The sequence below is a fragment of the Haliotis cracherodii genome, unplaced genomic scaffold (assembly GCF_022045235.1).
Source record: "Haliotis cracherodii isolate W230 unplaced genomic scaffold, xgHalCrac1.p SCAF_14, whole genome shotgun sequence".
In the NCBI taxonomy this organism is placed as follows: domain Eukaryota; kingdom Metazoa; phylum Mollusca; class Gastropoda; order Lepetellida; family Haliotidae; genus Haliotis; species Haliotis cracherodii.
The window spans coordinates 9994293-10021690 of record NW_027266269.1 but is presented as its reverse complement, the minus strand read 5'-3'; positions in this window follow the sequence as shown (position 1 = coordinate 10021690).

The following is a 27398-nucleotide window of genomic DNA, read 5'->3' as shown; positions in this document are numbered from 1 at the left end:
AAGCAGAGTCAATTGTACGACCTTGACTGTATTGTAAGCATTATTAGTGAATCATATTAAATAGTGATTATTGCAGGTCTTCTGTAAAAAGTGAACGTATCCTGCCCCATCAATGAAACACGATTTCAAACTGAATACTCGAGATGACAATACAAAGTACATCATCACCTAAACGGAAGAACTTAAATCTCACTTTTCAGTTTTAAAATTTTTAATATTGTTTTAATTTGATACTGCTGGAACGAACTTAAGTATCGTTTCCGAGTCTACTTGTCAATTATATAGCTCCGGGTGTTTCTGCAGCAGTTCATGTTGGTTTTTTTCACGCTCATAGAATCACAGAAACATACATGTATGGTACCTCGTGCGTTCATGTATATGGTAACTCGGTAGTATTACCTTACATGTACTGACAGACAAGTATTGCATACATCACAGCCTGTTTGATATATGATTCAGATCAGGTTACAAACAGTGGAGCATATTTTCTGATATTGCAACCCTTGCCTCAACTTTCTGGTTTGTAGATATGTTTTCTTAATGATTTGTATAAGATGCATATCTATTACACTTTATCACTTCACGAAACCTAAATAGCATTTTGCTTGCGACATAAGTTTGTTTAACAACATTAGACAATTTTGCCCAATCTGTTAAAAGAGAACACGGGTGTTCCAGTCTTCCAGGGCGCCATAATTCGCATTGCACAAGATCCGTTGGTTGTTCTTTCAAATTCCAAATACGCACTAAATATGTTTCTTGATGTGTCGGCCATTGATGAATATTGTCAAACCATACTCACTCACTCTAGTTTTGGAACACTGCATCTGGGCACAGGGGGTCAGAGCGTCTGCCCAGCGGCGGAAGGTCAGGGGTTCAGATGGTAAAATATGGTACTTGTTGTTACCCTGCCTGGCGCTCGGCTATAATGGCTAAAATAAAGACCGATCGATTCGGATTCCGTTTACTGTGTATGAGTGGGGTATTCATGTTACACTGCGGCATGGTACCTCAATGGGCTAGCACTACAAAATCGGCGTGTATGCACGTCGCTATCTTGAACGAGACGAGAACCCCACTTCACCTCACCTCTGGAGGTTTCAGCAGTGTATCCATGCTCGTGGGTTTCACCAAAGTGTTAAATGTCTAAGGACTGAATTACCCTAATATCAAACACCGCGAATTAGTATAAAACCCAACTCACCTACCTGCAAATTAGTGAAAACTGTGTCTTCGTTTCTTAATTCACTCTTGAAAATAATATTGATGTAAATCAGTATCGATATTTCACTGACCAGTTCAGAAGAAAAGACAACACAATTCATATCACGCGGATTAGTAACCACGAACTGTGCACAAAGGAAAGGAAATATTTATTGAACATTCCTACATTAAAGAAAATAGCATGATGTGTCGATTGTCTTCATTTCAAAGGAATCAGCTCAATGGGCTTTTCAGAAATTGCCGGTAATGGCATTTGACATCGACACCTGCAATGATCTCTACAGCTGATTGTGTGAATGTGTATGTATACACACGTCGATAGCTGAGAGACACTGATCACACGAACAGATACAAGATAAAAAGAATAGAGACAGGTTCAAAGAAACTGTTCACTGCATTGTCCCAGTACAATGAACAGAAGTTATATTATTTGAACACAGGGTAATAATCCCAGTGGGCCAGTCCAATCACTCATTGCTACACCAATCTTTCATTTATCCTCCTACCACCATCAGTGGTCTGCAAATGGAAAGTTACATTAAGGTTAATATGACCACTGTACATAAAATCTCTTTACCTAATCTCGGTCGCAAGGGACATGGGCATGTGCACTTATTGATTCCGCAGCAAGTAAGATTCCTGGACTGAGAGTGAAATAAAATCAAAAAGGGATTTAAAAAGGAAAATATTGATATTGTACACTTTAGATCAGTCATCTATGTATTTCAGCTTAGTTCGTCAAGGTTTTGTTTACTGTAAATTAGATGGACTTTTTGTGTGTAATTATAACTTTACCTGTCGCTTTAATGAATGAACACTCAAAAGGGCCACCTGATGTCAACAGCAAGAAAAAGCCAATGCGTCGGAAGGAACGTGACCTCTAAAGGTTTTATGGGACTGATCACGGAAAATAAGGGTGAGTTACATCTTTTCCACTTTGGATTATTGATCTTGATTATGGAAAATATACAATGCAAAGTTCTTCTGACTCATCTTTCCACCAGTAATATTTTTAACAGTACCATTTCAGGGTTTTCGAGTATATACAGACGGATTGAACATATATATGACAGTTTACCCTCTCAGTAGTAACAGCAGACCGAATCCACAGGACAAAACTTGAAACAGGTACTTCACGCTTTGAATTGTTGCACGCATGAAGCCAAGGATTGTTTCTCTCTCGATACATATTTTTGATAATGTCTTCAGGACATGATAATAATATACATTTTATCGGCGATTGTGAAACGAGTGTCGGCTGAATTGTTCAGAAACGTTGTTTAATAGTAGTCGAAGCCCGGGCATGTTCTGTGTATGAATACAATTCACAATAAGTATCATATCTTTCAAAAAGAATACCGCATCTATCGTATATATAGAGAATCTCCCCCGAGAGCCTTTTGATATCAAATATATCAACACGAGTTGACAAAAGTGGAAATACTTCAAAACTTGCCGAGGAGTTTTTCCTTTTTTGTCAACGAGTGTTGAAGAAAGACAAGAAGAGATTTTATTTATCGTCCAACATCATTCTCCCATTGTCTTCAGTTTGATAACAGTAATAAGAAGTGTCTAAATGTAAAAGTTCCGCTAACAGCTTCAGTAGCAGGTCAATTAGATATGTCATATGACTGTGGCGTCATGGTGACAATGACATCACTATGGTTAGAAAAGCATTGTGATGCAATTTCATTGCAGCGATATCTACAATGTAGATATCGCTTGATCTCACCCAAGCGATATCACCTGTGGGAGCCAGTTTTTTATGTTAAATTATGTTTTTGATTAGTACTTATCAGAATAACGCTTTGATAAAGTTGCTATTTCTTTGCATTCTGTCAGCACAGCGGAATCAGATGACTAGGAAGTATATGGCGTCATCTGTTATATCATGACGTCACAGTATTCAAGACAGACTTCATGTTTGTCTCACGTAGAAAGGGAGTGCAGCAGACAATTACTGATAAACATGATGTTATCTGCAGGGTTTATTGAGTACTCAATGTCCGGAATTGATCAACCCATAAACATCTGACTTGGCCCTTCAAATAAATTCCGAGGAACAAATTATTAAACACTGAGAACATCACAATTTAAAAAGATAGCTTTAGGACGATTGTTACACATTCCAATTTTCAGTTATAAAACATTAAACGCAGCATTAAAAACATACCTACTCACCTATTACTATTACATGCCACCACTGCTCTTGTCAGAAATACTTTACTTTGTTCCTTCAAGAACGTGTTAACACCTCCAATTAGGTAATTCTACTTTAATGAATCTAAGAAGGTCAGAGCGGAAACCGAACATGTGATCTGCTTCTATTGATCGGTTACAACTTGTGTCAATGACTACATCAAAGATAGGCTGATTGAGAGATAGCTGTCACAAACAGGTAACTTATCCTCAGATACAATCACTGGGGAACTGTAAAACAACAAGTGAAGCACACTGGCGTAGATTAATGAGACGTGTGATGAACACATGACGATTGAAGAAACAATTGGTTCTGTTATTATGTTTTAGATTCAACAATATCATGGTGATCTTGAAGCCTTTAAATATGGTGCTGAGAAGAAAGCAGAACAGGCATGGTTTAGAAAGAGGTTTAGGAACAGCTGTCTGATCTGTTCTATTGCAACTCCCCCCAAATACTTGTTCTCGGTCAAATTGACCCCAGCGACAGCAAGTCAAACTGAGTGAAATGGGAACTGTTGTTGATATTGGGTAATTTGCCAGGGTGGTATCGTACACCGATCGGGTGGGTGGGAGGGAGGGAGGGTGGCTTAAGTGAGTGAGTGAGATTGGTCTAACTCTGCTCTTAAAGTAATTCAAGCATCAGTGAGTGAGTGCGGGAAGGAGAGGGGAGTGAATGTTGGCAAATAGCCCAATGTAATCATGTTGACCCATCATGTGTAACCATCCAGCACGGGTATCATGCCGACCTAGTAACAATCACGGCGAACAAATGTTTCTAAGAATAATGGGCGGAACCCTACTAAGCGAATTATGACGCCTACTTTAGTCGAATAGGTCACTCTTCGATAGAAAACTGCATTCGCCCACAAGCTGAATCGCTGATATTATCCCATAGAAACATTAAGACATATCTGGAAGATACTTAAAAAACATTATTTGAAAGTTGAAACGTACATAAAGCACACGAGGATTTGTATTAAAATTCGAACTCCTGCTAACACCACGACAAGTTATCACTTTTAACGTTTGCATATGCCGTCATGGAATGTCAGTATTGAATATTGTTAGAAGTAATAAAAACGCATAATTGAAGCTGAAAGACAGCAGTGTTCAACAGCAATGTCTTCATCTTCCAAAGACATTTAATGCTATTTTCTTATATTTTCGTCTACAGCAGTACTTACTCAAAGGTGCAATGATATCAAATTGGGTTTAGCATCGCTTTCAATATAATTTTATTCATGTATCATGCACGTGTGTGTGGCTGCTTGTACAGGTCCGGACATTTGTCTTGTTGGTAGCGCTAACCCAATGACACACCATGGAGCAGTTTAACACGAATACCCTTCTCAGACGTATTAGTCTGATTTTCGACACAACCTGTTTTTGTTTTATCCCTTTAATGCTTGTCGCCATGCAAGGTAGCAACAATAACAATTTTTCAAACGTCTTGCGGAATGACGACCAGAGGATAGATCAACCGCTTTCTGGTCGGTCGGTGGTCGTTTGTCCACTTCACAATGGAGGCGATCGCTGACGTAAAGAAGGACAGACATGTGTGAGAAGACAGCGTGACAGTGACTTGATGAAATCAAATATATTTTATTGAGGAATTGAATTCCAAACCTACACAGCTCACGATCATGGCGTCCTCTTGTAACCAATTAGAAGTATGTTTCGTTTGACGTTAAATTGGTATTTCAGTAGTTGCATCAGAATGGTGCAGATCCCGTGTCTTTTTCTTCCCGAGTCTCTTGAAATGAGACACACACACCTCCTCTGTGACATGTGGTCGATACCAATATGGAAATACGGCAGGGTAAAAACCGTTATCAAAGGACGAATGCACAACATATCTCCCATAAGAAACAGTAATTGTTGAATTTACAAAAAATCAATTCATTGAAATTTCTCCATGTGCACAGATTGGGAAGAAAGAGGGTGACAAACTGTTGTTCCTTTGTTTTCCTCCGCGCTGCTTACTTAAGAGTTCTAGACTTTGATGGAAGAATTGATTTGATTAGCTGGAACATTAGGCAATTACTGAACGGTTGTGTACGTGATTCGTGGTTTCTTTACCAGTTATAGGAGATGCAGTCAAGACCTTGGCGAAGCTTTCAGAAAGTTTAAAGCTTGACCTGTGAGGCACATTTTTGACGCATTCGTGACAGAAATTATGTCCGATGCAATTCCAATTTAACTTGTGCCATGTGTTCACATGTATTTTGTGTTGTGAGCAATTGACTTGCCTTTGATTGTTCTTGTGACGGATGCCACAGGTTTGGCAGGCAATGGGTGCCTTTTCACGAGCGCCTGCCATCATCAGTATTTGATAACGAGTCATAACCACATGCTTATGATATAGTCTGATTAGTGCTATTAAGGTTTTTGTCTCACCTGTAGGAAGCCTGGATCAGAAGAAATCATCTCCGCCCCATTTTTCTCACAAGCGGTCATTCAATGGCGTGGAGAGGTCATGATCCTCGATGGCAGCGGACGTTGATTCTTATGTCAGCTACTTATCTGTTGACGAATAATATGTTTATAGTCGGCAGTGATAGAGACGGAACATGGCTGATTGAAGTTTACAACGCTGAAATACACATGAGTGATATCAGTGGTAGACAGAGATCCTGCAGGGCCTATCGTTCATACAATCAGTCATCTGAAGAGTCATCAGTCATCTGTTTTAATTGTTAGCTCGTTTTATAACGCTGCACTTCAGCCATGTTCCAGGAGTAGGACATCACCCTGTGAAAACATCGAATTAGAACAGGACAACCCAGTGATTGATACTATGAACAACGATCAACGCCATCGGGACCCGATACATTGAGTCGCCTTTTGGTTGCTGGGACAACCCAGTGAATGATATTATGAGCAACGAACCATGCCGTCGGAACCCGATACATTGAGTCGCCTTTTGGTTGCTGTGACAACCCAGTGAATAATATTATGAGCAACGAACCATGCCGTCGGAACCCCATACATTGAGTCGCCTTTTGGTTGCTGTGACAACCCCATGAATGATATTATGAGAAACGAACATGGCTGTTGGGACCCGATACATTGATTCGCCTTTTGGTTGCTTGGAAAACCCAGCGATTGATATTATGCGAAACGAACAACGCTATTGGGACCCGATACATTGAATCACCTATAGGTTGCAGGGGACCTCTTCTAATCAAGAATGCCCACGGGGCTGATCCCCGTAGTCATATGTCATCACACCAAAGAGTACAATTTGGCTTACCCGAAAGATGTTGCAATGGTTGGAGACATTTTGACGGGATTCCATCGAGTACATTAAGAATCTACAATTTAAAGCATTTGATCCCAAGAATGTGTCTGAGGAATGGCACTGAACGTAGATCACATATTTTTATGTCCTATGAAAACCTGATCAAATACGTAATTTGTTGCGTCGGATACCAGGGATTTTCTGCAAGCTCTTATTAAATTGGATCATCAGAGTTTTCAGACGTTATTTGTGAAGAGTCGAAACTCAAAGGGAAATGTTTAAGCAAAGTAATATACTTCATTCTAAATGATGAGAGGGAGTTTTAACTGATACCCCTTTGGGAATTATGGGTTAGAGTATGAACTAGAACATGGGAAAGTTATAACATTTCGGGGAAGGTGTAAAACTTGATTATCATGATGTAACGTGACTTACAAGTGTCACGACTTTTCACGTGCATTCTTCAGTTGTCAGGAGTATTGCTGTGCCGCACGGGGCAAGAAACACTTATGCTTTTATTGAAATTGCGTGAGTAGCGGGTGCTACCTGCATAGCAGGACATGCTACTCTTTTCGCGAACACTTTGAGGTACTGGGCATATAGTTCATGTTTGATAAGGCAAATGTCTCTAGCAAAGTTTTTTTAACCCAGCATGAAGATGCTCCACTAGGCAGGATGTCTAAACTATAACGGTGCAAGACTTGATTAATATACTGCTATCTCAGTAGGGCGATGTTACCATGAAAAGATCACTGGGAGCAGTGGTTATCATTGGATACACTAGGGATTTCTATTTGTTTTGGATGGTATTAGAAAAAGTAGTGAAAGATAAAGAATTCCATCAGCACAGAAGTAAATAAATTACTTTTCGTTCAGTTAATGTCTTAACTCATATCGCACTAATTTTATAAAGAAATATTGACGGTCTTTGAGTTGTGGTCATGAAATAAACCCTCACCTCCCCTAATTTGAATCAGAGTCCAATTTGTTGTCATGGAAACCGGAAAGAAATCCCAATTGACAAACAGTAAAATGCAATACTGAAATCTGGGCAGATTTTTATCAATTATCAAAGGGTCTTTGTGCTCTTTTCAACATATGTTCAATATGTTGTCATGGAAACAAATACAACATTCAAAAGCTCCTAAGTAGGATAAGGCTCCACTTTATGGCTTGGCTGATGTATGTGCAAAGTTTGATTAAGAAATATTGTTGTTTTGAGTTATGCTCCGGAAACAAAACACCTCATGACGACGGACCTAATGACGTCAGCTTACCGTTATATTTCATACCAATCCTTTATCCTTTAAGTATACTTTTTTTTGGAATGCTACATACTTATTCACTGTCAAGGATAGGTTAAAGTAACTTTGGCTTTTTAGATTGCTTCCAACCGGATATAAATGGCTGGTCTTGGGAACAGACAGTCCCCTTACACAGTTTCCATAGCAACGTAGATTAAAAGATTTCTTTAAGGTGATATTAAAAGTCTCGCCTCTTTCCGAACGGAAATAATAAATCGCTTACAAACATTCGCACACGTTTCCCAAGTGGAAACAGAATAATGAACAATTTGTAGCCGACGCAGTAATGCTGGCGCATCCGAGTTACCGTAAGCTTTTTAAGGTCACCTGTTGACTGTAGTAATATAAAACACCTACTTTTGACAATGGCGTCGCGACGTGGCAATTTGGGTTCATGTAGTGATAAAAGACTTTCTGTGAGCCACATTTGGTATGTCAGCTAGATTGTAAATACTTAACAAGGATGCTGTTAAACCAGATTTTACAAGTCGCCGTCTCAATATTGTAACACTATCTCGTTGATTTCAAGGTTGTATTAATAATAGGTTCACTTACATGGCGATTATCTCCAAGCCTTGCAATACGTTTCTATTTTTATTTAGTCCTAATTGGTTTGGTTTCGACCCTAAAGCTTCTCATCATTTTTATGTTTGTTGGAGCTGGAGTCCCCTAGGATGTGGGTTGTTGCAATAGACCGCGGCCACCAGTACATCGGATGAGGTAACCACAATGGCCAGGATGGACCAGGATCGTCACGGGTGTTTTCATCTTTCAGTAACGCTTCAACATGGCCAGTTGACTGAAACATCTTCCTCTCTAGTCGTCCCCGAACCAAATGCCTATCTGTATGTATTGATTGATATCTTACCCCGCATCCTTCATCCACATTCCTCACGGGTGTAAGGTTGGTTGGTTAGTTTGTTGTTTAACGCCACACTCAGCAATATTCCCGCTATATGACGGCGGGCTGTGAATAATCGAGTCTGGACCAGACAATCCAGTGATTGACATCATGATCATCGGTCAACGCAATTGGGATCGATGACATGTATCAACCAAGTCAGCGAGTCTGACCACCCGATCCCGTTTGTCGCCTTTTACGACAAGCCTGGTCAGCTTTTACGGCAAGCAAGGGTTGCTGAAGACTTATCCTACCACGGAATCTTCACGGGTCCACGGGTGTAAGCGAGTGAGTGAGTATGGTTTTACGCCGCTTTTAGCAATATTCCAGCAATATCACGGCGGTTGACACCAGAAATGAGCTTCACACATTGTACCCATGTCGGGAATCGAACCCGGGTCTTCGGCGTGACGAGCGAACGCTTTAACCATTAGGCTACCCGACCGCCCCTCCACGGGTGTAAGGAAATTGCACGGATGCATATGGACAGATAAATAGAACGATAGGTAGACGAATGGTCTGATGTCTCAATCGATGAATAATTTATTAGTAATTATAATATTCTAGAAATATACTTGACTTGTTTGTCTGACACTAGACAAACAGTAAATATTGATTTATGCAGTCGAATTGTTAATGCTGTATCACCATCGTTACACATGGACTCTTAAGCTTGTATTTTTTAATTCTATAACTAGCTTAGATATATATTTCGTGTTTACTCTATTATTATCAGGTCAACCCTTTCTCACTCAGTCAATCGTCCTTCCCTTTACGCCAATAAGAATAATTGTATTTCAGGTCACATGTGCTAATATATATCATTAGGTTGGAAAATACAATTGTATACCAAGTGGGTACCTGGCGTTGTGTGTAAGCATTATTGCCGCTGGTGTGCTAGAGCGTCAGCCGGGTCAGGTCCAATCCGTTCATGGTAGCATTAAAGTCATGTGTGCACATTCTGTGTGTGAAATAAGTTTTCCACAGCACTGCCTATTTGCGCTAGATCGAAATTCGTGACTAGCCAATTTTAGAATAAGTCGTGGCTTGTTTTATACACTACCAAGTACGGTGAGGTGAAATGGGGTTTAACTTCGCGTCCAAGATCATTGCACCTATATAGCGGCGTGCATGTACCTGTGTGTGTTTGTGTGGCTGCTTGTACTAGTCCGGACTGATGCAGATTTATAGTGCTAGCTCACTGAGATACCATGCCGCAGTTTAACATGAATACCCCGCTCACAGTATACTGACTCCGAGCCGACCAGTCCTTGTTTTAACCCCTTAATGCCGAGCGCCACACAGGATAACAACAAATATCATCTTTAAACGTATTTTGGTATGACGCGGTCGAGGATCGAACCCCGGAACTTCCGCTCTCCGGACGGACGCTCTACCACTAGACCACGGAGGCGGTCTACCAAGTAAGGAGAAATCTGGTAGCAGAGAGACAAAATTGATTTTAATTTCAACAAGGTTAGAAGTTCAATCTGAGTCAATATCTAACAGGTTTCTGTCTCTTGCAGAACTATTTATAAGGGACAATAACAAGTACAAACAGAGTTACTGCACTTGAAAGGAGAAATCAGCCTTTTAAAATATATGAACAATTTCGACATATTATCTTTGACAGATGAATAACATTATTAAAGACAGAAACCTAAGCTAGCTAGTCGGGTTGCCTACATTGTATTTTCACTAACCAGAAAAGGAGACCACTGTGTGCCTTACTTACCAATGGTAGATTTATCTTTGTATATTTGTATTGTGTAGTTAGTATTATATGTTTTGCTCCGGTTACTTACAAGAATGGTCGGTTCACTATTCAAATATCAAAGTGTGGTGCAATCTGTTTCTTATTTGTTTCCATCGTAAAGGGACACTACCATGGAGAGAAAACGTCAAACTGAAATGTCCTCTTCTTTTAAGTTTGGCTGCACCAAATGACACACTTGTAGTTGTTCACACTGGCGAGGTATCAACTAACATGACCATTATATGAAGCTTCAGTGCATTGATTGTCAAAGTATTTGGTACAGTTGTCATACGAAATAATGATACATATAAGGCTGGTTTGTTAGCGGGGGAAGATATATGTAAATACCACGCATCAGTCGTGTAAACTGTTGGCTTGATTCTAAAACCTTAAGACTTGTCCATTCTATGTTCTGAAATCCGAAGCTAAATGTACATATAATGCTGGGTCCAGGAAATTTACCACCAAACCCCCGTCTCGAAGACTGACCACCACCATTAATACAATCAAGTATGTACTTCTTTATACTCACAGAAAATGTTTGAGAAAAGTGAATTCTCATAGCTTTTAAGGATTTGCACGAGTTTTTGTTTTTGCAGGTTCGATAATGTTAAAACATTTTATTTTTCAACTTTGTACACTACAATCCAAGACGACAAACCTCAGGGAAAACTTCACTTCTTGATCCATAGAGCGTTTGTTACAAAACGTGGTGACCATATATATAGGTATATCACCTTCAAAGTTTCAGGACAATTTGTCAAACATAATAACAACTTGTGACTGAGAAAACGATATGTGAAATATCTGAGGATTTCTTCCAAGATAACATCAATCTGAAATTTGGAATAGGACATTACGCAAGAAGCACATATGGAGGCATAACCAAGGATACCACTTCATGCTGGTATGTTCCTATTTCCATACGTGGAAAAACGTCCGATTGGCAAAATGGAAACAAGAGAATTTGGCTTGGAAGTTTAACTTAAATTTCAGGGGTATCGATGCTCTGATATATTTCAATAATTATCAAATGGTCAAGGCTCTTCGACTGATTTATGCATTTGACATAGAATTGAAAGCAACCAATGAACCCATCTCATCTCCTTCATATCTAGAGTTCCAATAAACTATCCACAAGAATGTATGACAACAGAGATGAATAAAACTTTCCAATAGTCAACTTTCTCTTTATGTCCAGAAATAGTCCAGCATCCCCAGCCTTTGTGTGTACAGTTCCCGACTTTTGAGGTACAATCGGGCATGTTCTTGACACCAAGATATCATAATACTTTTGCTCTATTGTAGTTTGTTCAAGGTACATTATTCAAGGCCTGAATAAAGTTTTCAAACATTTTGTGGTACAGAGGTGGTGAGCATTTCAAATTTGAGCATCCATGACAAACGCAATTTCCTATTTTGACTTGTGCCATATGTTCCCTTGTTAATTTCAGGTGCATATGCTTTTGACGGGTGCCGCCGATGGAGTGGTCTATGCACACCTTTTCACGAAACCTTGTCAGTGTCATTTTTGACAATGATTTGTAAACACATTCTTATGATCTAGTCGGAATCGTAAATGTACAAAGGAGTTCGTATTCTTATACACAGTGTTTTGTCGTTTTGGTCAAACTTTTCCTGAGTATCGTATCGCTGTAGAAACTAGTTCGTATTTGTCAAACAATAAATCACGCGTTTGTGTCAGATTTGAGTGAGAGTGAGTATCGATTCTTTGTGGTTGTAGTCCGAAGGGGATGTGTGATACATTATGCTTTATATACTGCGGTAAAGTAACATTAAACACTGTATTTTCTTTGTTTTGGAAATATAATTAGCGTTTCTTAAGGCTATTGTGATCAAGTCATTGAAACGTATCTAGAATTTGGAAGAACATAAAACTTTAATGGTGAATACTGAGTACTCGTATTTGGTACATACATATACAAACTGATGTGTTCATACAAGGGAGGTGAGGTGAGGTGAAATTGGGTTTAACGTCGCGTCCAAGATTATTGCAATTATATAGAAAGCACGTGTGTGTGTGTGTGTGTGTGTGTGTGTGTGTGTGTGTGTGTGTGTGTGTGTGTGTGTGTGTGTGTGTGGCTGCTTGTCCGGACTGCCGATTTATAGGGCTAGCCCACTGAGATGCCATGCCGCAGTTTAACATGAATACCCCACTCAGACACAGGATACTGACTCCGAGCCGACCAGTGCTTGTTATAGCCCCTTCATGTCGAGTGCCAGACAGGGTAACAACAAGTACCATCTTTTATGACGCGGCCCTGGATCGAACCCCGGAACTTCCGCTCTCCGGGCGGACTCTCTACCACTAGACCACGGAGGCGGTCTTTTACAGGGTAGGAGAGCGGTGGGGTAGCTTCGTTCTGTAAGCGCTCGCTTGTCACGCCGAAGACCCGGGTTTGATTCCCCACATTGGTGCAATGTGGGCCTCTGATATAAACTCAAGTGGCACACATTTGATCATTCACTTGAATCTTCCTCAAATTCTGTATAACTAACCTAACGTACAACACAGTAATTGTGTGTACCTCCTGTATCAGCTACGATACCTAGTAGTCAGCTTGATCGAGACACACTACATTCCTATTTCGTCAAACAACATTAGTTCCTTGATTGTTCAACTACAGTAGTGAATGAGTGAGTGAGTTTGGTTTTACGCCGCTTTTAGCAATATTCCAGCAATATCACGGCGGGGGACACCAGAAATGGGCTTCACACATTGCACCCATTTCGGGATTCGAACCCGGGTCTTCGGCGTGACGAGCGAACGCTTGAACCACTAGGCTTGACCGCCACTCAACTACAGTAAACTACGTCTATAACGAATACGCTTATAACGAACTGACCGATATAACGGACCTAAGTCCTGGCCATTTGCTGTTTTTATGCTTATAACGAACTACGGTTATTACGAATTAAAATTGGTGGTCTTTTTTAGTTCGTTATAACCACATTTTACTGTATAAAACAATACACGTATTGAAACTGCAGATAAGTAAACCTACTGAGAGCAGTGGCTACTTAAGTTCTCTATACAATGTAAGACCTCCAACCATTTCACCATGACACAATGCATAATGTAATCTTTGCTATGCGAACATATGAGTTACTTAAACAGATTACACTACGATATAAAACGCGACAATATGATATTTGGCACGGCATGATGATAGAATATCCAGACATGATTATCCATTGTCATTCTAAGGTAAGATTCACGCTATTAGTAATCATTTTTAGCAATTTGCAATTACAGCCAAGACAAAATTGTGTTTAAGTGACAACATATATACAGCATCAGTTTGTAGTTTAAGTCGAAACCGTTTTGCACTGCAAAATTTTCTAAAAGTGCTGAGATTCAAGTGTGACAATCGTAAATTGGCACGACTCCCGACGCTTTCTCAGTAAAGTACACATTCTAGTATTTCGGGATTCGAACCCCAGGACCATAATCTGTACTTTACTAAAAAAGTGTTATCCCATATGTAACATTGGTCGACCGCCTCCGTGGTCTAGTGGTAGAGCGTCCGCCCGGAGAGCGGAAGGTCGGGGTTCGATCCCCGGCCGCGTCATACCAAAAGACACTAAGTGAAGGTACTTTTTGTTACCCTGTCTGGCGCTCGGTATTAAGGGGGTAAAACACGGACTGGTCGGCTCGGAGTCAGCATGCTGTGTCTGAGTGGAGTATTCATGTTTAACTGCGGGCATCTCAGTGGGCTAGCACTATAAATCGGTCCGGACAAGCAGCCACAAACACACACACGCGAGCGCGCGCGTGCATGCACGTCGCTATGTAAGTGCAATAATCTTGGACGCGACGTTAAACCCCAGTTCACCTCACCTGTGACATGTGTCATGGTTTGAAAGGTGTTTCCGTATTGGTTACTATGATCCAACAAACCTATTTAACACTCAGGTGAATGTAGTCTGGTTATAGAATTTTGTTTCTGTTATGTTCACCAGTGGCTCTCGATGAATGTCACAGTAAGATTCCTGCAGGACTAGCGGTATCTCTGTCTTGTGTGGCTAGCTTCACTCACACAATCCGTTATACCTTGAACTAGTTTATATACCGCTCGAAATTAGTTGGGGTTTTCTACACCACACGCAGCAATGGCACAGGTATTTATTTAATCGAGTCTGAGCCCGACCAACCAGTGAGTGATATCATTAGCATCGTCCCACGCCGTTGGGGTACAATGACACGTCATCAGCTAAATCTCAAGGTGTGATAACCTGATTCATTAAGTCGCCTCTAGTGGCAAGCATATCTTGCTGGGGATATATTCTGACCCAGAATGTCGACGGGGGATCATTTATTAAAAGTGCCTCTCATAACTTAGAATGAAGTGTATTATTTCTTCAAAAAATGAATTATTGAATGTCTGGAAGAAGAAGCGCCAAATTACGTCAGTGAACAGGTATCAATTGGATATCGCAATAGAGTATCATTCCTTAGTACCATTAAAAAAGTTTCATGTTAGACATGTAGGGGACATTTAGGAGATAAACCTACTGTGTTTTGAAATTTGATGTAGTCCCACTGTAGAATAGATACCTCTTTATTATAATTTTGAACTGAGCGCTTTATCATCAAGCCCCGGTATCATATTTTCATACTTATTCATAAACACATGCTTATGATATAGTCAAACTCGTACATTGGATTCGACTTATAGGATCGTTTCCTTTTTATTATGGAAAAGGTTTTGTCGCTTTTATGAACATGGATGGTGTTAATTATGTAATGTAAAATGTCACTGTAGCTCTGAAACCCTCTTACTATTAATAAATAACAAGTATTAATGCTCAATATAGTTAGGGATGCAGTCGATCACACAATCGATCACACGTCTCTACTAGAGATATTACTGATACAGAAGGAGATGTATTTGTGGTTACTGAACGTGCCTTGACGAAAGCTCATCAAATGATAATCGTTCACCTGTCTCGCTTTTGCATCGCAGCTGTCACGCTTTACAATCAGTATAATTAAATAGGTACACATTCCCTATATGCATTGCACAATATGCAGATGCATGTGCATTGATGCAGGTAGGAATAACACATGCACGTAGTACCGCCAAAATACGTGTCTTGCAAAGAGTTCATCAATTATGATTCATTATTCCGTTAATTCTGAAGTGGCAAAAGAGCGTTCTAAGTACACGGCATTGATCACATCGGCCCAGCAATCATTACATGTGTTGTGGCATGCATTAGCAGTTGAATATTAGTTGTTCTGACTCAACCTGTATTTTGAAACAAAATTGAAAATAAATAATGTGGAGTTTATTTTAAAATGTATCGACAGCATTTATGTGATTCAGACACATGGGCCACGAATTGTGTGAGCTTTTCTGTCAATTATATATTCCTTAATTCTCCTTTGTTTTATCCAGGTACAGACAGAGCACGCACACATACAGTTTCAGCTTCCCAATATTGATGTACACGCTTATTATCTGCCTTATCTCTTTTATAGTTAGACCCGTGAAGATCCGGGGTAGAATAGGTCTTCAGCAACCCATGCTTGCCTTAAAGTGTGACTATGCTTGTCGTAAGAGGCGACACACGGGATCGGGTGGTCAGGCTCGCTGATGCGTGTCATCATATCCCAACTGCATGGATCGATGCTCGTGAAGCTAATCACTGGATTGTCTGGTCCAGACTCGATTACGCTTTAGCTGGAATATTTCTGAATGTGGCATTAAACAGCAAACAAACAGACATAGTTTGATCTATGCATAACCATTCAGTCACAAAATATATCCACGAGACTGTACGACATATAAGCGACGTAAAACCATACTCACTCACTCACTCATCTATATTTTCATGGATATTAACGTAAAGACAGTCTTCACTTTGATACAACTTTCTACAGTAATATGTGTTTTTTTCTGAAATTGGATCTCTCGCAAACCTGAACAATTATCAGTTTCCAATTATAAAAGAGATTTATTTCAATAATTTCTTGCCTTCAATTTCAGAAAATACTAACTAGCTTTTTTCTACCTTTTCTATCCCGTTTGCTTTTGATCTTACAAGAAAAGTTCTGTTGCTTGTGATCTTCTTTAACTTCGTTTATGTGTTAGAAATGAGTCACCGTCCACAATGTGCAATCAGCAATTAGATAAACAATACACAGCCGAGACAAATCATTAGTGTGTACATGTATTTACTGCCATTGAATTTACATTCACTCCAGAGTAAATGCAACCAGCGGTCAAATAGACAGGCGTGAAGGTCCAGGGTAGATATAGGTCATCAGCAACTCATGCTTGCCGTAAGAGGCGACTATGTTTTTCGTAAGAGGCGACTAACGGGATCGCTGACTTTGTTGATACATGTCATCGTATCCCAATTGCGTGGATCGATGTTCATGATGTCAAACAGTGGATTGTCTATTTCAGACTCGATTATGTAAAGACCGCCGTCATTTAGCTGGAATATTGCTGATTGTGGCGTTAAACAACAAACAAACATACTTCAAACAGACAGGTATTTGCTGATGGATATGTTATATTTATCCCCAACATTTGACTTCAGTTAGAATACGATGTCAGATTGTGACATGGTTTTCTGTGTCTTTGAACGTTCGTCGAGTGAATGCCTTGGTTTTGACTGCTTGCACAGGTTATTGTGAACCTGCTGAATTACACATCCCATACTGTCAACCAAATACTATTTATGGAACAAAATTGAAATTAAATCATGTGAACATTATATCAGAAACGTGTTATTCAAAACTATTATAGACAGACAACATAACGAAACACTATTTAAATAGATATAAATAGAGATTACATGTGTTTTTTGGTCGCTTTGAGTCCCGCCATACATGTATACACAGCGTATTACTATGAACGGACATCACATAACATTTTTTACACAAGGTGAAGAGTACATTTTTAACACATTAGTATACCCTCACCCCTGCTGTGACATGCACTGAAGTTATGTTAAAACATACCATGCGTTATCGTCCAAATGAATGATCGAAACAAAAGCATTATGTAGTACCTAATACTTTATTTTTTCAAAGGGAACTGACGAGCTTAGAGCCATGAGGGCAAATGTCATGTGGAGTCTGTTTTGAGAAAAGTGATGAGATTTACCATGTGAGATTGATAAACTACTACTTAAAGTACAAACACATGATATTGAAGTACTTTTAAATGTTTTAAACTAATGCCAACTTTGTTGAAATAGTTAAAATATGATAATACGTTTCCAAACTTTCAAAATCTCTCTCAGACAACCAGTCTCAACCACACACGGAAATGAGAGCTAAAAGGGCCAAAATCTAACAAAGTGACTTCGGCCCTTTTGAAACTAGCTATATTTCAAAAACGCATCAATGAAAACATACAATATTTGTTCTACAGGTAAACAAGAACTTATAGATGTTATTTCTGCAATAATATGTAAAAAAGGCCAAAGTGCATTTTGGTCCTTTTTAGCTCTAAGCTCTTCAACTGTTTGCAGTGGCCGAATGTAAATTTTAACTCATCTGTAAACATTCGTTTTTGTATCAGCATTAAGAGAAAACGACCCATATCATGGGTTTATGTATCGACAGGTCAACATGTACCTTTGTATGGACCGCTTTCTGAGAGTACCTGCGGGTATTGAACGATCTCACACTACCCCCGGGCCATCATGACATGGATGAATCCCTACCTTTTATTTTTCACACAATCCAATTCTTTCGATATCACCAGTAAGTGAACTTGAACTGACATTTTTCAATATATCGCTGGAGGAAAGCTATCAATAGCTAATGAAATTATTGAATTTACATAGTAATTGTTGAATATGAAACATACATGCAAAGAGTACATAATTAAATTCATTTAAACGACCAACACGATTACATATCAAATAACATCCAAGAGGGGACTGGAATATGGACGTCAACATTACTCCTCTTATTTATATTTAGTTGTTGATATCTTTCTGGTGTCTCTTGTGGTTTTAAAATAACTACAACCCATTAATGTTTAAAAGTAAGAGATCTAAACAGTGTACTGTGTTGGTCACATTAGTTAGATGTACATCTAAGCAAATCCTTCATACCTTTTTTGATTGAAACTCATATGTTAGGTCTCAAGGACAATATTCTTAGAGCCATCAAAGAACCTTACACTAGTACTGATATGGTTCGCGGAATGCACAAGTGCTCTGTCATTGATCCGTTTCTCCTTACTTGGAGATTACATGTTACGTGTTATGGAAACTACCGGACAGCATGACAAAGAACAACCAAGTTAGCATCACTCGAGGAAGCCTTAATCACCAATTGGTACACCGTGCACAAGGTAATGTTTGCTCGATCAGCGAGACACACAGAACAGCGACATAGAGGTTATCACGTGTTTTGGGATGGTAAATAAACATTGTATTGAGCGAGCCTTGGCCAAAACTTATAAAAATGCCTTAGCTACGTCACATTTAGACTATGATTCTCAGTATATTAGACTGTTCTTTTGATAATGATAGCAATTATCCCTGTAGTTTATCCAGATTCCCGATGGTTATTTCTAATTCGATCGCCGAATGACGAGGGCGACGCCATGTTTGTTTATAAACAGTGAAAGTAGTCCATACTTGACCTTTGCTATTTGCATCTCTGTCCGCATATGACCCCATCGGATATCGTTTTCATCCCTTGGCTTTATCCTGCCGAGAAACCTATCCAATATAAGGTAAACTCCGATATCCCGCTAGTCAAGATACAGAAGCAAAAAAACACCTGTGCATATTCCTAAGAAATCTCTACTATGAGCAGAGTCCGTTTATGTCATAAGCATGTGTTTATGAATCACTATCAAATAGGGATGAGCCGAGGTGTGCGCAAAAAGTTGCCCCAACTACATTACTGTTAGAATCACATACATACAAAGAGTCTTAAACTCCCGAGTCGTTTATTTGGATATCCGTTCATCTGAGTTTACTTGAAACGACCCTACATAATCATCTCTACCAATAAATCGAAATGTTGATTCGTCTATAACCTAATGATGTTTTCTTGAAAGCGTCAATTTCTGTGAAGTAAATGGACACGTAAGAAGATGACAGCTATAATTAATTGGGATGACGCTTTGGTATTTGTCTTAATGTTTCGCCTTATTTGCAACTGCAATTATATACATCGTTTTTAAGGGAAAAGTTACATTGATAATCGATTGCCTTTTAGAACTTTATCTTGCCCATGTTTCATCATGTTAACATATATCAATTTTTGGGTAGATAAATGTCTTATCTTTATCATTCCCAAAGAAATCACACTGATGGATCGGCACGATCTTAAACACTACACATCAATAATTCGATCTTTCTTGCGACAACGCCAACATATTACTATTTTTTTTCGTTTCATATATCTTCTCGGTGGAATGTGTTTTTTATGGTAAAACGATTCATTTTACGTTTGCTCAAGAAAATGGTGACATTTAAACATGATATTAACCTCATGGGAAACCTCCCTGTATTTGATTATGACAGTTGGCACTGACATCGTCGATAGATAAAACAATACCATCAGCTGAAATGATTATATTTTTCAGGGCTTGTGTGCTTCTGTATGTCAAATGTAACTCGAACTTTACGTTGAATGTAAACGAATGGCTGATGGTAACAGAACTTCTGTTCAAAGTATTTTTCAGTCAGAATGTCCGTATTAGCTGGACTATATTAGCTTTGTGTAAGCATATTGTTAGTTTTGCTTGAAAGGTGAACTTCAGGTCACTTTTCAAGAGGAAGATAAAACAAAACGTCAGCTGCATTGTTTGTTTATGAGCAGACATGATTGATTGTGCAGCCTGCAGGTGCTTTCTAAATCTAAAAAAGTAACGGTCCATGTGATACTGACTGTAATTTGATATGTACACTTTGTGATATTTTGTGTTATGTTAAATTTGGTTTTCTGATTTGATCTTAAAGTAATTTTCGTCTAGATGGTAATGGAGATGTCAGTCCCAATTTCAAAAGTTTCACATGGATGCCAAAACAATAAGATTCATTCCGATTTTAAAATAAATTGCCTGTTGCATAATGCATTGCTGTTGTTTCCTACAGCATATAAACATTGTAATGATAAAACGTATTTCCCACCTTAAAATGCGTATGCCTCATGAACGGGCCTGTAGCAATTGACATCAGATTGTTTGCATTGGCCAGCCTCCATTACCGAAACTTAAGTTTCACCGAACACAGATAATGTATTATAAATGGACCTTTATGATATAAAACCATATCAAAATATCAAGCTGCTTCTCAAAAGCTCATATGTCAGCAAAATGCTACCTACAAGTGCTCTTTTCCTTTTTGTGTTCCTAAATAACTTCCTGTGGAATGTCAAGTAACGCAAGTTTGTTTATCTGATTCGATTTCGGTTGGATACGAATAGTCTTGTCGCCGTAGACTGCGTCACTGATATTACATTGAAAATATATAAAATATGGTTTGTTCAGCAACAGAAGATTCGACCAGAACTAGGCACATCATCCTGGTTCAATAACTTGAAACTTATACGTATTATAAGGAATACCGATTTCAAAAGCAATGCAAAACGCCAAAATATATGTCCACTTGTAACACAAAAACGTCCACTGTCTTCGACACCATTGCTTCACAGTTTAGAAATGTTACGTTTTCTCCTGCATATTCTGTATCACATTTGAGTATTTGGTAGAACAGCCACTTTTTGAAAGAGTCCTTGGACAATATTGATTGTTGGGAACATACTCATGATTTGTTCAATCCAATAATGTCAGTTGGATCCTCTGGATCGACGAAGGTTCACTTTATAGACAAGATAAAATACATTATGTTACTTCACCTAACATCTGAAATACTTGGGGATTATTTGGCCAATGACGTTTTGGTAAATTTCAATGTACCCCCCTCAAAAGCAATGCATGACTGGAAAAGCCAGAGACAAATCACCTCAAGCTCCGGTCGCGTATTGTTATCACTATTGATGTGGAGCCATCTGGCCAAAAACAGTTTCCATGCATCAAATTGTTGTAAATGAAAAATAATGTGGTAAGTTGTACTTGTCGTTGGCTTATCTTCTATGTGAGATAAAGTATTGGTGTCCCAGTGGTCGGAATCCCAGTGGTCTGTGTGGAGCCGTGTCGGAATCAGCTGGTCCTGACGTTCAGCAATTCCTCCAGATGAAATACTAGCTTATCAGCTTAACATTCCTTTAATGTTGTCATATGTTTAAATGTTAAATGCATGTACATTTCAGAGAGAAGGTTGAGATTAGTGTTTAAATGGATTTATTGAATTTATACAGCAGTACGACATATCACATGACAAATTAATGTCTTGTTGGAGATATCTAATTCATATTAACAGCCACACACATGCATATATCTAATAACATCAGGCGATTCAAAAGAAGACTGACGTTGGGACGTCTACATTTCATTGAATTTTTTGTTTATTCTTATCTCTTTCGGTTGAAGCATATGCCATTGGGTTGATATTAACACTGTCTCGTGTATGTCAATAAGATTGTTATGAAGCAGTGGTACTACATGGGAAGCAGGGCAGTTTTAATTCAGGCCATAATAATTTGATTTCGTCTTTGGATTTTTTTTTCCACCACTACAGATGCGTACACTAATGGATTCGGTCTCGGTTTCAAGGAGTAGTAGTAATACTAACTTGATTTTTGGTCAAGTGGAATTGTTAAAATGTTCATGAAAAAAACGAAGAAACCGAGTTTCCTGCATTCAAATCGAAATTGTTATAAAATAAGTTTCCTAGTCTGTTTGGGTAATGGGTCATACCCCGTGTATGGTTGTATAAGAGAGAACGGTATTTTTTTATGCATTGTCATTTCAACTGAAGTGAGCAGCTATATTCAGTTCATCACACGACAGTCTGTAGATTATAGTTTTTACAGAGTGAAGGAAGCTGGTATATTCACGTGTTGAAAATACTCTGGAACGAAGTGGCACATGTTTCATATTAAAATACGGGTGCCATGCAAAAACAAATGTGATGTACCTCCATGTCGAGTAGTGTCTGTTTAATGGTAGCTCCATTTTCATTGTTCGCCAACGAACACGCTTATAACGAACTGACGGATATAACGAACTTATTTTTGGTATACCATTTGTTGTATACATGGTGTATGTATGCTTATAACGTAACTACGGTTATTACGAACTAAAATGAGTGGTCCCTTCGAGTTCGTTATTACCGTAGTCTACTGTAATTGAATTCTGGTCACTGTGATGTCCGGTTCAAGGGATCGATTTCATGTCGTCGATTCTACAACACTTGATTGTAAGCTTTGTGACGTGTCGCATTGCCATCCTGGGAAATGAAGTCACAGTGATGAAAAAGATTTGCTCAACAAAGAACATAACTTATTTAAGCTTAGACAAGGGTATTTACCTAATTAATGTTTCATTTTATTGTTTACTTGAATTAATATGTACATTGTCTTTATCAAAACCCTAACATTTGATATTTGATCGCCTCTTAATTTGGGTTGATCAGCCTTTAATACAGTCAAACGTCGTTGTTGAAGGGACCTACGTAAATACTACGTCGAGATTATCCGATGTTAGACACAACAGAAAATTATGAATGAGGAAGGAACATGTAAGGACCAATCTTTTGTTTCGACACATCAAAGTTCAACAAAACTGTGTTTGACTGTATATTAGTCATAGGATAAGATAAATGCCCTATCCTTCTCTTTCTCCATGAAGTCATGTCTAAAACATTTATCTTCTGATGACAACACCTGACACTGATGACGTCACCTGACACTGATGACGTCACCTGACAGAACAATACCTTGATAAAAAAAATGAGCTGATCTTCTTTATCAGTTATCAAAATGTTGTAACCACCCCTGTGGTCTAGTGGTGAGATAAAGTATGGGCGTCCCTGTGGTCTAGTGGTAGAGCAACTGTCCTGGGAGTGGAAGGTCGTGGGCTCGACCTCCGACCGCAATATATCAAAACACGTTAAAAGGAGGTATTTGTCTGGCGCTCGTCATTAAGGGGCTAAAACAGAGATGGGTTGGCTCGGAGTCAGTACACTGTCTCTGACTGGGGTATTCATGATAAACTGCGGCCAGGTATCTTAGTGGACTAGCACTATTAAATCGGCATTAGGCCTGACTAGTACAGTCAGAAAAACACACACACACACACACACACACACACACACACACACGCACGCACGCATGTCACTATCTAAGCCCAACAATCTTGAACGCGACGTTAAACCCAATTTCACCGCGTCATGTTAAAATGTGGTATTTGTTGTTACCCTGTCTGGCGCTTGTCATTAAGGGGCTAAAACAAGGACTGGTCGGCTCGGAGTCAGTATACTGTGTCTGAGTGGGGTATTCATGTTAAACTGCGGCATGGTATCTCAGTGGGCTAGCACTATAAATTGGCATCAGTCCGGACTAGTACAAGCAGCCAAACACACCCGCACACACGCGCAACAATTTTGAACACGACGTTAAACTCAATTTCACCTAACCTCAGACAATCAGTGAAAGTATTGGACTCACTGTGGACATAGAATACCATATACACTTTCTGTGGGATAACTTTTTAATATTCAATAACATGTGCAGACATAAAATTGCATCCATATGATGAAATGATGAAATTTTGGTACACACTCCATCCTAAACGAGTTTTTTGCGATCGATATAGAACCGTACATATAAAAGATGTTGCACAGAATGCTGTTACATGACGACATTCTGCCAAACTCCTTTCCTTTTTAACAGTTGTTAAACTGTGGATGATTGCCTTAAGTTATTTACTGTACATGCATAATAGCTTAATGAAGTGCAAATTGATTTCGTGAATTTATTTTCCTTAACAATTTTTCAAATATTGCCTGGATGGTAATATAGAATACACCAGTCCATAATTGTATTTTTTCGAGAAATTGCTTATTTTGAAATCCAAAACAATTCCTATATGCTTGTGTCATTTAGGATCAGGTAACATCATTAAAATACTGCCCCACAGTTCAGTAAAATAGAAAAGGGTTGCCAATAAAGGATGAGCCATGAAGATCGGATGGTTTGTGCGGATCATTTACCATATAACACTACTGTAGTACTTATGCTGCATTCCAGAAACACCATCCACGCGATCATATAGCTTAAATTTCGCATAACACAGATTAGTTTCCCTGTAGGGTAAGTAGCTATATCATGTTATACAGCTGTACTTTAAACCTAAAGCTTCAACCACATACTACGCAATAGCACAGTGTTTGCTCGACTATATCTTCTGTTCATCTGTCGAGATCAGACCAGGGTTTCATGTAGAATGGAAGGTAACATGTTCGTTAATACAACTTGTTTCAGGCCGTGTGTCTTTACATCCAAATCTTTGGAAAAGGCGTTTTATGTAGGTACGGGCGAATCAATCACAGGAAATGATCACTCGAGTTAACCATGCTTCAGTAACTTAAAACTAACTTGGCTAAAAAGTAATCGATTCAAATAACAATGAAAACCTCCAAATGTATGTTCACTTGGTGTAAAACAGCATCTACTTTCTTCTTCATCACCTGATGAAGGAGTGAGTCCATACTCCGAAACGTTGTGTTTCCCATAAATAAAGAAGTTATGATATCCATAAATTCCCCTCCTTGTGTGTATCACTTCTAAACGCTTTCAAAGACCTCATGATTTAGAAAAAAGATTGTATTTCAGTTCTTGTACATCCTCCATCACTTTTCGAATTTGGTAGCACAGTTACGTTCCTCTACTCAATCAATCTTTATTCATGGCATTGATGATGTCAGTGAGTGAGTGAGTTGGGTGTAACGCCGCTTTTAACAGTATTCCAGTTATATCGCGGCGTGTCAGCTTAACCCACGAGCACAGGTATGGTGCTGACAAACCTAGAAACTTAATCGGGGCGAACCGGGATTCGAACCCACAATCATAGGTTTCTGGCGTGCCCAAGTGACGCAACTCTGCACAGCGAATCACGGCGCCTTAGACAACTGGGCCATTGATGAGGTCAAACGCCTAGAGTAAAATTGTCTGGGGCCTGTTACAACTTCATATATATTTCCTAGTTTCATGGCTGATAAATGAACATAGATGAATTTCTAATAGTTTCTGTACAATCACATGTCATTAAATTACAAAATGTGTTACCATTTGGGTTATGGTAGAAATAGTTATTTAGATATTGTGCTCTTAAATCAGTATGCACTGTTCAGACACACAAAAAGTTATATTCGTTTTCAATACAATCAGATAAACACATCCTACAAAGTCTATGTTCTCTTACAATACCTACATATATGCCCGTTTCAATAAATAGATCATGTGAGCTACAAGGAAGCCGAGAAAAAGTCGAGATGGATACACTTACATCATTCAAATATTTATAAAACACGATATTAACACCACAGTGAATTGTAATTTAGCATCTTAGGATATAGTTCAATTTAGAAAGAAATATTAACAACGTTGTTCAAGGGATTGACCCACACGTGAAACTTGTTGCCCTTCTTTGACTTGACAAGGTCTGCTGTTACAGCCTCCTTACACCTCCTCCAGATGTGACGCAAGTTTGCTGAAACTTGTGCCATTAACAACCACGGTTTCATGTGTTCTACGTGTGTTTTACATGTGTTCTACGTGTGTTCTACATGTGTTCTGCGAGTTGCCCAGTAGCTGAGGCCGATACATCTCCGTCGCATACACTGGTGTCGGGTTCGAATGAACATCTGTGCCTGTTGAACATCATGCTCACAGGTCGTTATATATCGTGACTACTGTTCAAATCCCAAACCCACACGCTCACTCGACTTAAAGAATTACTGTATATAAGGAGTTGAATGGTTGGTTGTTGGTTGGTTTGTTGTTTTTCGCCGCACACAGCAATATCCCAGCTATACGACGGCGGTCTGTAAATAATCGAGCCCGGACCAGACAATCCATCGATTGATATCATGAGCATCGATCTACGCAAATATCCCAAATATTTGTACAAGTACTTGTCCCCAACTTGATTCAAATAAAACAGTTTTCTATAAAGAAAAATTTGTCTACTGGAAACTGTCCTGGAACATTCACACAGGCCACATTCACCGGCTACCTGTTTTCAGTTCTGATTCAAAAGCGAACTCAACGTTGAGTCGTTACTAACCATATTCATGTCTCCGCGGTTCCTTTCTTTTATTCACATCGTATTTACAGCGTTCTCACCACACTTTTTCTGTCACAAAATCCGCCCGACGAATTTTTAAATTCCATGTCATTCATGCGTACTTGCGGAGTTCGACGTCTGACGTCTGACGCCTGGAGCCGTTTTCAGTTTCCGCCATATCAGCTCATTCCTCGCCACTCGGTATCTTGTAGATTACGGAATGGGACCAGTGTGACAAATGGCATCGGTATCATTCGTAAGTGTCCGTAGACTTAAGTCACGACACACCATGCCTACCCGTAACCTTCGTAAGTGTCCGTCACGTATTCGACTCTTTTCGTTCAGTTCTGTAACGTCGTAGGCATGACGAGGTAAATTTGCACTTAGTTTCAGTGTGGACGTAGCTCAGTCGGTTTTCTGTCGGGCTAACAATCCGAAGGTCAGATGGATTCTCACCAAAAACTGGTTGCTTGTCTTTGAGAGATCGGCAGAAATCGTCCTCACGAGAAGTTCTGGTACTATATTCTAAAGGTGTTCCTAAACATAACGTCTTCAAAATCTGTTTATCAGG